At 36.6% G+C, this 11,047-nt stretch overlaps 1 pseudogene; it reads right to left on the reverse strand.

The window, feature by feature from the left end:
* The window catches only part of LOC125221451, a 6,646-nt pseudogene extending 3,505 nt beyond the window's left edge, over nucleotides 1-3,141 (reverse strand).
* Between the last annotated feature and the right edge of the window lie 7,906 nt (nucleotides 3,142-11,047).

The following is an 11,047-nucleotide window of genomic DNA, read 5'->3' on the forward strand; positions in this document are numbered from 1 at the left end:
TGCCTAAGACCACGAAGGTCTATATAAGCTTCCAATCATGCATTTCTTGCCCTTAAATTACATACCCATTAGGATGTTCCATGTAGATGATTTCTTCAAGACTTCTATTAATAGAAAGCTGTCTTGACAATCATAATACATTCATTCTAATTTATGTAAGTTCTGATAGACAGTAGGATCGAATCAATCCTGGTACAACGACAGTCGAGAAGATTGTCATTGTCTTGCCTTTTGAGATCCATATTTACACTTGCAAATATACTAGCTCCCACTGACTGACACAGCCTATAGGTAGTTTTGCAAGTCTTGTAAAACATGTTGTCTATCTTAGATTGTAGTTTGGAATCTATCACCTTTTCAAGGATGAATATCCAAATGAACCAATACTACATTGTAGTTAAAGGGATTATGTTCAAGTTAATCTAAGACTGAGTCTTACGACACTCTTAGACCCATGAACTTGTTGTGTTCCATTGGAACGCTCCCACTACGATATGGTTCTTACAATCTTAGGTATTGAAGTTGATTTTATTAGTGCAAAAGTTTCTAATGGTATGACTTCTTGGTAATGTGGAAAATCCGATATCTCTCTCTTTATTTTGAGAGTTATCACATTGTTAGGCTTGTAGTTCATCTCTTGATCTTCATACAAGAATTATATCTTTGAAGATTACAGAACTTATAACCTTACATCATTTGGGACAAACCTTAAAACATGCCTCAGTACTCAACTCCAATTTCTTGGACACTTTTCCAACACGTGTTGGAACAACATTACACCTTGAGATGTGCTAGACTAGAGACGCTCTAGTCCACAACTCGTGTTTTGTAGAAGGTACTGATGTTGGTAGTTTCTTTAATGTTTATCCCATTAATGATAAAATTTTAATGAGTACAACTCATCACTTAATCAAACTTGTCTTAGAAAGACTTCGATTCCTTCTTACATAACTATCCCATTCATTAGATGAATGCTTGGATTCGTTAATGGAGATTAGACTCCCACTACTGATCATAACCCTTTGCTCGTCTCCTTATGGTGTAAACCATTGAGACTTGCTAGTCTTTCTATGTTGCACTTCTATAAGTATTCTGAATCTCTTGAAAAATCAAATGATTCTAACTCATAGTGCATCAAATAGACTTTCTCAACTCTCAAGCTATTTAACGAAATGTTAAAATCTTGATAGTCTAGATCAGTTCGAACAATTTCTAAGTATTTTCTTGGCCTTAAGGCTAAGAGCCATAAATACTTTATCATTCAATGATTAAGAAGTTGATGTGTTGTTGAATACTCAACCTTGTCGCACTTATATTATTTTAATACTATGATGCCTTAAACATCAACCATAAAACAATAACTTAGCAAAATAGCTCCCACTGCAACAAAAGCCTAACTGGATCAAGATCTCACTTAGAACCAAGCTATCTCATAAATTCTGTTTGAACTTCTGAAACTTGTAATTTCTTAGGATTATTGTCCCCACAACATGGGTGGCGATAATATTAGAAACTACTTTCTAGTTCATACTATTTATATTTGAGAAGTCTGCCCTTATGAACTTACTATTTCTTAGGATTATTGTCCCCACAGCATGGGTGGCGATAATATTAGAAAATGGCTTCATAAATTTGCAAACCAATCGATGGAGACCGTATACAACGCACTTGTTGTAATCATCACTTAGATATTTTTTATGGTTTTTGCATAATTATCACATAAGCAGATAAAGCAGATAATCTACTTAAAATAGATAAACACCAAATAAACAGATAACTCCATTTAATGCATGGCATTTAAACACACACGATAATTATCGATAATTATTTAATCTAGTCAAGGGAGAATCAATTAAATAATTAAGTTTTATATTGGATAATAATTATCCAAATTTATTTAGGATTTATCAAGATAGAGTTAACTATCTAAATCCATTTAGGATTATTCAAGATTTTATTTCGATAAAATCAAATCCTACAATTCAAGATAATGTTGATCTAGGAATATCATTATTTAAATCGTACTAGGATATTACTAGATAGAAACAATTCCATCATTATCCATAAGATAAAAATAAAATCCTATCAACCAAGATTTATACAAATCTTAATTCTATTTAGAATTGACATCCAGAATATATCAAACATCACTTAGGATTTCTTAGATAAATAAATTTATCTAAATCCAATTAAATAAGGATTTTATTATATATTAACTAATATCCTAATCTATCTAGGATATAAATCCAAAAGATAAGGATAAATTGGATTAATTCTTATTTTAATCCATCTAAGATTTATCTTAATAGAATTAAATCTATTCAAATCCATAGGATAAAATAAATTAATATAAATGTTTATCCTAATTCATCTAGGATTTATCTTGGAGTAAATCCATATAAATCCATAGAATTAAATAATATTATATTATAATTATTCAAATCTATCCAAGATTTATCTAGGAACAAATCCATATAAATCTATAAGATAAGAATAAAATACTATATTATCACTATCCAAATCCATCTAGAATTTATCTATGAATAAATTCATATAAACTCATAGGATAAGAATAAAATAATATTATCATTATCTAAATCCAACTAGGATTCATCTAGGAATAAATCCATATAAATCCATAGGATATAGATAAAAAATTAGATTGTCATCATCCAAATTTAACTAGGATTCATCTAGGAATTAAATCCCTACAAATCCATAAAATAAGGATAAAAATCTATAATTAATCCATAATTTAATACAAAATCAAATCTCATATAATATATAAAATCCACAAAAGATATATTCAAATCTAATTTAAAATAATCTTGAATTCTTTCCAAAATTAATTCTAAGGATTTAGAAATCCTAATCAAATTTGGAAAGCGAAGTCACGGGACGAGACGACGTCGCGCATAGGAAAATCCTAATCTTGCACGCTGTTGGACTCCCTCTCAAACATCGCTGCTGCTGCCCGTGGACTTGCGAGACTCCCAGCCTGCTCCAACCCCGGCTGTTCACGACGGCACGCTGTCTTTTGAGCCCGGAAACCGCCCATGAAGGGCTCCCACTCAGACCGCCATCGCTGCCGGCATCCCGCTGGTCTGTCCTCTCCGTCGCACGCAGCTTCCCACGCAGCATCTACTCACAGCGGGCGCTGGACATCGCCGACGCTGCTGCGTCGATGTCGCACCGCCGGAGCTGCTGTCACTGCGTCACCGCTGCCGCCGCTGCTGCTTCGTCGTCGCAACTGCGATGGCACCTTCGCAGCGGCTGCTGCGTCGATGACGCTTAACCGGCGCCGGTGCTGCCCCGAACACCACTGCTCCGCGCGGACACGCGAGGAGCTGTTCTCCGGTCGCCGCTGTTGACGGGGAATGACTCCGAATTGAATCGATTTCACAAACATGGGTAGTCTTCAACGAATTGATTCAAGAACAAAATAATTGGAGCAATCATTACACGTAATGATGATGTTATTTTGACTACATGTCTTGGCTAATTAAATTCCACATGTCACGGCTTTTCAATTCTTCGTTCATACGTTATATTCATTAATTCGAAAATTAACAACCACGCAACGAAGAAAAACATGCATTCAAGCAATTCACATAACATGAAATTAATCCACATAATCAGAGCCAAAAATTGGCTCTGATACCAATTGCTGGGGTTTGGTGCCCCTTGCACAGCGGAAGACTTGTACAAAACAAATAAATCAGATACGGATCTATTTGACCGATTATGCGATTAATCAATTCACATGTTAAACAGATAATTGCATGCTAGAACGCAAATAATTCATGCTTAGAAAATATAAATCCTAAACATGATTTCTACGGTTTAGAGTTACCGATTTTGATTCTCCAAAGAATCGACGATTGCTCGCGCCTTCTCCACGTGATGATCTTCAATACTAGACCACGAATCTTCTCTCTGGTTCCCGAACTGTATCTCGATATCGGGGTGGGCTGATCTTATCAAAATACTAGGACTCGAATAAAGAAGACAGAAGAAATCCTTTCGTGAATAGAGGAAGAATTCGAAAATTCCTACAGCTGGAGGGCTGAAAATTTTCGAAAATTTTGAGTAATGAAAAATCTATATATTTTTCCTGTCTTCTTTATTCTCCTATTTATATTAAGTTCCTTTTGGGCCCAGACAGGGATCTATAGAAGGTTTTGGATATGGGCTCCCCCAATTAGCTTTTTACTAATTAAATTGAACCCACAATTTAATATAAGCTTATATTGGAATATTACGAGCAGCCACTACGAAGTAATATTGCACTCCCCATCCAAATCCGAAATTACAAGTAATCCGGGTTTCCATGATTTATATTATTTATTTCCCGCGCTTAAGATATAAATGTCCATTAATTAATTAATGTCTGCTATGGACTTAATTAATTAACATCTTATTAATTCCAAGAGTGGACTTAGCAAGAAACACTTATTTATTATTCATAGAGTAATAAAACTCCAACTGGCCAGTTTTCCGAATAATAAAACCTTGTTCGAGCTCCTCTTGAGGACATTATCAAACGAGACTCAGCTCGTGCGCGATTCAACATAATAGCAATCCCTAGCACCGCTAGATATTAATCACCACTACCCAATATATCGGGATTATTGGGTTGCGAAAAACCCGCACCATTTGATAAGTCAAAGTAGTGCATAATCAATACCGTATGCTCAATGCTAAAGTATGTAGATTAAGAAATAGTTATTTATCAAGACCTAGTCTTTCAGTAGATAGCATAAAGACACGTCTTGCTGTTAGATCCATTCAGTGCTATACCACACCAACGTCATCTTATTTCAGTAAGGCTTAGAAATAATCGGACTGACATTGCAACCTTTCACGATAGGTAGTCTAAGCCTATCTGGGTTGTGAAATTCTTCTTTTTCTTTTGCAAAGCATTGCATAGAACCGACTGTGTTACCTTAAAGTGGACGATGCCCACAACCAGTCTACTAAGCAAAAGACTTAGACTTAGTTTGCTTCTTATACATTTAAATGTTTATAAAACATCTTATAAATGCACAAGCAAACACAATGTAATAATAATAGTGATTCTATTCGTGCAAAAATGCTCGAATAATACTGAATCGGGTTAAAAGTGGATTGTAGAGTTTTACGTATACAAGCAAGATTCTATTCGAGCGAAATTTGCTCGAAACATGCTTTTCAGTATACCAAACCTAACAGAAACTGCCCAAGGACACCGACGTCACCGCTCCTGAGCCTGCACCGGTAACCGACGAGCCGCACAAGGCGGAGGTTGTACGGTGGGGAAGGAGGAAGAAGCAGAGGAGGCGTGGGGCCAGCACACCGACGGACAACGCCGATCCTCTGCCGCCTCCCAAAAGTCACAAATTCGTTCATAGCTCTGGCGGCGGGTGCTGTGCGGAAGGGAAGAAGGAATAAGTGAATGAGGTGGCTAGAATTATGGAATGGCCGAAAGGGGGATTTTCTAAAAGCCTCCCATCCATTTTGCAAAACAGCCCCCCAATTTCAAAAGAATCCCAAAATAAACCCCACACCAACTTTCCATCCAATATACACCCCCAATCAATCCAAAATATCGAAAACACACCCCAATCTTTTGAAAATTCTAAAATTACACCACATATTTTTGAATTTAAGGCTTCCATCCCATGTATAAATTCTTTCCAACCTCTAGTATACTCTTCATCCTCCCAAATAAGACCGAAAGACTACCATTGAATTTTTCATTGTGGGGCAACCGATACCATGTCCTTTGATGCATCGGACTTCCTTAATGTTTCCCAATCCACAAAATAAAAAATTTGTCCAAACAGCCAGTGGGGAGTTAGCAAAAGTAGAGGGGGCAAGCACTATCAATATCTCACCAACCCTGCACCTCTCGAACTGTCTTTATGTTCCTTCATTGTCCCACAAACTGCTATCTGTTAGTCACGTAACAAGAGACTTCAACTGCAAATTGCTAATGCAACCTCATTTTTGTATGTTACAGGATATCAAGACGGGGACGATAGTTGGGCGTGGCACTGAGCGACATGGATTGTACTACGTGGATGAGATAGCCCAACAATGTACTACGATGCTAACTCACAGACTAACTGACAAGCTGATTTGGCTCTTGCATCGCCGGTTAAGGCACCCATCCATAAGATATCTTCGCCTACTCTTTCCTAAGTTAGTTTTTCTACACATGTTTTGAATTGTGAAACATGTGTTTTGGCAAAAAGAATGTTAAACAACACTAGAAAAAAAACACATTTTTCTTTGGTTCACTCTGATGTGTGGGGCCTTGCCCCGGTTACAGGAGGACAGGGTTTTCGATGCTTTTTTGTTGTTTATTGATGATTTTTCGCGTATGACTTGGATTTATTTTTTAAAAACAAAAGCAGAAATTTTTGATAAATTTACTGAGTTCTATTATCTTGTCCAAACCCAATATAACTCCAGAATTCAAATCCTTAGATCTGATAATGAGAGGGAATACGTGAACTCTAGGATGACATCTTTCTTCGTTGAAAAAGACCTTGTCCACCAAACTTCATGTGCCTATACACTAGAACAAAATGGGGTAGCCGAACGGAAAAATCGTTATATCCTAGAAATCACTCGTGCCCTTCTCCTTGAATCAAACATCCCAAAGTCCTTCGGCCAGAAGCATCGCAACTGCCGTCTATCTCCTAAATCGTCTTCCTACAGGGATCCTTAACTTCAAAACTTCTATAGAGGTCTACTCTTCCTAAAACTCGGTACTATTATCCCTCCATCTCGACACCAAAATTTTTGGTTGTACCATGTTTGTCCACAACCCTAAACATGACCGAAACAAATTCTCACCTTGTGCAGTCAAATGTGTCTTCTTGGGTTATGGAAAAAATCAAAAAGGTTATCGGTGCTATGACCCTTCGACAGACCATATGTACACAACTATGAACTGCGACTTTGTTGAAAGCGAATATTTCTATAGCCAATCTAGCTGTCGGGGGGGGGGAGTGAGTTAGAAAACTCGAGTAGTAACGCACTAAATTGGCTACCTCTTTGGGGAGAAATCATTCAGGGGGAGGAAGAGAACAACCAAACTAATTAGCCAGACCAAAATTCTGTCATAGAAGTCGGTCCAACAGAGAAAGTTAGCAGTACCACCGGGCAGTCAAATCCCTTAGTACATAATGTGCCGCCTCATAACACCACTGAGCTATCTGACCAGTCTTCAAATCCTGAGGTAAAAACTTCTGATCCAGATATTGATACCTCACCTGAAAGCACTAACAGTTACAGGAGCAATACTGAAGAACCAGTTACGGAACAAGATACAGGGCATGACAGATTGCCCCACAGAAGTACAAGGGCCATTCCTCCTCGAAGATATTCACCAGACTGGAAAGGACGGAAGACTAGATACTCTGTTGCTAATCTTACCCAGGGACACCTTACGGAAATGGCTAGGGCATTCGAAGCTGCACTTTATGAAGAAGAAGAGATCGATGCCTTGATGAAAAATGAGACATTGGATCACTACCATAAAGAGATGTGCAAATGGTTCAATTGAGAGATACAAGGCAAGATTGGTTGCTAAGGGATATACTCAGGTGTATGGAGTAGACTACGAGGAGACTTTTTCCCCTGTAGCCAAATTGGACACAGTAAGAGTTCTTCTTTCTGTAACTGCATGTAAGAATTGGCCGTTATACCAATTTGATGTTACAAATGCCTTTCTTCACGGAGAACTTGAGAAAAACAATGAAGTCTATATGGAGGTTCCCCCAGGTTTTTCTGAAGAATTTGGGAAAGGATAGGTGTGCAGATTAAGAAAGACCCTATATGGGTTAAAACAATCTCCCAGAGTGTGGTTTGGAAGATTTTATCAGGCGATGTTCAAACATGTCTTCAAACAGAGCCATTCAGATCACACACTATTCCTGAAGACGAGAAATGGAAAAATGACATGTGTAATCATCTATGTTGACGAGATGATCATAACAGGAGATGATGTCAAAGAGATCCAAAATATAAAGGAGAACCTTTTCAATGAATTTGAAATGAAGGACTTGGGAGCTTTGAAGTACTTCCTAGGAATTGAAGTGTTGAGATCCCATCACGGAATATTTTTAAGGAAGAAGAAGTATGTACTCGACATGTTAGCCGAAACGGGCCTACTGGACTGTAAGCCTGCAGAAACCCCAATGGTACCTAACCATGGGTTGAAGATTGTGGATGGAGCTGCGCCTACAGATCGTGAAAGGTATCAACGGTTAGTAGGAAAACTTATCTATCTTGCTCATACTCGACCGGATATCTCATATGTAGTTGGAGTTCTGAGTCAATTTATGCATCAGCCTCAGGAAGATCATATGAACGCTGTCATGAGAGTTGTGAGGTATTTAAAAGGAACAGCTAGTTATGGGGTATTCTTAGAGAAGAAGGAAGATTTGGAAATCGATGGGTACACTGATGCCGATTGGGCAAGCAACCCCGTCGATAGAAAATCTATGGGAGGTTACTTCACCTTTGTTGGAGGTAACTTAGTCACTTGGAGGCACAAGAAGCAGAAAGTTGTAGCCCTATCAAGTGCGGAAGCTGAATTTCGAGGGATCAGAAATGGTCTAATAGAGATACTTTGGCTTAAAAGATTGTTAACAGAAATTGGCTTTCCATCTACACAGAAAAGTCAACTTTTTTGTGACAATAAGGCGGCAATTAGCATTTCAGAAAATCCTGTACAATATGACAGGACTAAACATGTTGAAGTCAATCGTCACTTCATAAAAGAGAAACTTGAGAGTGGCATTGTCGAATTCCCATTTGTCCGATTTGAGAAGCAACTTGCAGACATATTGACAAAGGCACTGAGTCCTATAGTCTTCAAAGAATTTCTTGACAAGTTAAGGGGGAGTGTTGGAAAGACAAAAGAGCCGTTGCTCATTTATTTAAGATGAGTTCCTATGCAAGTGGTGGTTCCAAGAGTGTAGAGTTCCTAAGCTATGTAGAGTACCAATTTACTTTTAATGATGTACTAGAATATTCTCATTCACCCTATAATGAACATTTGGGATAGACAAGAAAAATACACACATATTTTTCTCTACTCTCTACATCAACATGCCTTATCAATCTTTTTATAAGTCTCTCAATTACCATCTTTAAGAAACCCTTCTTCACTTGAAGTGAACTCGAAGCCCTGTTTTGAAACCGTACAGTAAGATAGCTTGTTCCAATTGGTGGCGATGGCATTCGTCAGAGCTGATAAGCTTTCATTGTCGCATACTGATGCTGATAAACGTCGTATGTTATCCTTAGCTTATTAGGCTTTCCAGCTCGTCAACACAATGATCCAATTTCAATTGGTAATTTCCAATTATTTCCATGTCATATAGAGGAAGGAGCAAAGGTTTTAATCTGGACATCTTGCTCAACACATTAGGAATTTGAACATGATAAATCAAGGGTATCTAAGTAGGCCAATTGCTTATAGAAGAGGGCAGGCTATCAAGTTCACATTCTCGCATATACAAATATCTTGATGATTTTTAGAAGTATATTTGATGAGGATGGTCTGTAGAAGGGAGAACCAATGGTTAGTACTCCCTCCGTCCCTAAAAATTTGTTACCTATTTTCATTTTCTTCCGTATCTAAAAATTTGTCACCTTTCATTTTTACCATTTTTGGTTGTGGATCCTACATTCCACTAACTCATTCATATTCATATTTTATTATAAAACTAATATATAAAAGTAGGACTCACATTCCACTAACTTTTTCAACCCACTTCCTATTACATTTATTAAAATCCGTATCAGGTCAAATAGTGACGAATTTTGGAGGACGGAGGGAGTAGAAATATATTTGAACGAGGGAGTCTTTCTTGTTTAAGTAGAATATGGTTCTCTTATTTCACTATTAGAAACTACGAGGAGTGATCAATTGTTAATTCATCATTTAATTGCTAACTACAACTAATTTAAGGCCATAGGATTTTAGAAAAAGTGTGGTCTAACAATTTTCCACGTGTAATTTTCGTTCTTATTAATTAAATCGAAAAATATAAAAAAACTTCAAATTAGGGTTTTGGATGAAAATGTTAATATAGTGTTCCGAAAATATCAACACAATGCTTTGAATGTCAACACAATGCTTTAAGAATGTTAACCCATTGCTTATATTGACATTCTACATGTATTATATCGACATATTTTATATAGTATGTATTTCTGCTTGTACGAAAAAATTAAATTTTTTTTTTTTTTTCAAATTTTGACATTAGAACATATGCATGTATGATATCGTTGTAATCCTTATGAAATTATCTTTAATTTGATATATGTTATATGAATTTAAAATTTTGGGATTTCTTTTAAAAGTTAGTTATATATAAACATGTAGTTAATTGACAGTAATACCCCTATTAATATTTTATGGAATTAATCATATGACTTTATTGACGTTTTTCGTTGATCGTATTGACATTTAAAGATTAATTATCTAAGTCCTTAATTTGAATATCTAATGACTATTATTTAATTGCAGTTAGCAATTTAATTATGAGTTCGCAATATAACACAAATTTGCATGTTACATACATATTTATAGTTGATAATGGATAAGGTAATCCTTATCTCATCATCACTAATATCATGTTTATCTATAATTTTATTTTTATCCTTATCTATAATTCCATCCTTATCTCTAATTTAGTCTACATAATTCTAGATTTATACATATGGCAATAAAGTAAGAAATATCTATTTCTAGAATTATGTAGAATGAGCGACCGATTTTCAATACTTCCCTTTGGTGCCCATTCGAATAACTCCGAGCTTTTCACGTAGTATCTCAAACCTTGGTCTTGGAAGCGCCTTTGTAAAGATATCTTCCAATTGGTCTCCAGTTCCAATATACTTCAGCTCTATTTGCTTGTTAGTAGTTGCCTCCCGTAGAAAGTGATTTGATGGCAATGTGTTTAGTTCTGCTATGATGTACGGGATTCTTTGCAATAGATATTGCAGATTTATTGTCGCAATATATCTCAGTAGGATATTCTCG

Source organism: Salvia hispanica, chromosome 4 (genome assembly GCF_023119035.1).
Source record: "Salvia hispanica cultivar TCC Black 2014 chromosome 4, UniMelb_Shisp_WGS_1.0, whole genome shotgun sequence".
In the NCBI taxonomy this organism is placed as follows: Eukaryota; Viridiplantae; Streptophyta; class Magnoliopsida; order Lamiales; family Lamiaceae; genus Salvia; species Salvia hispanica.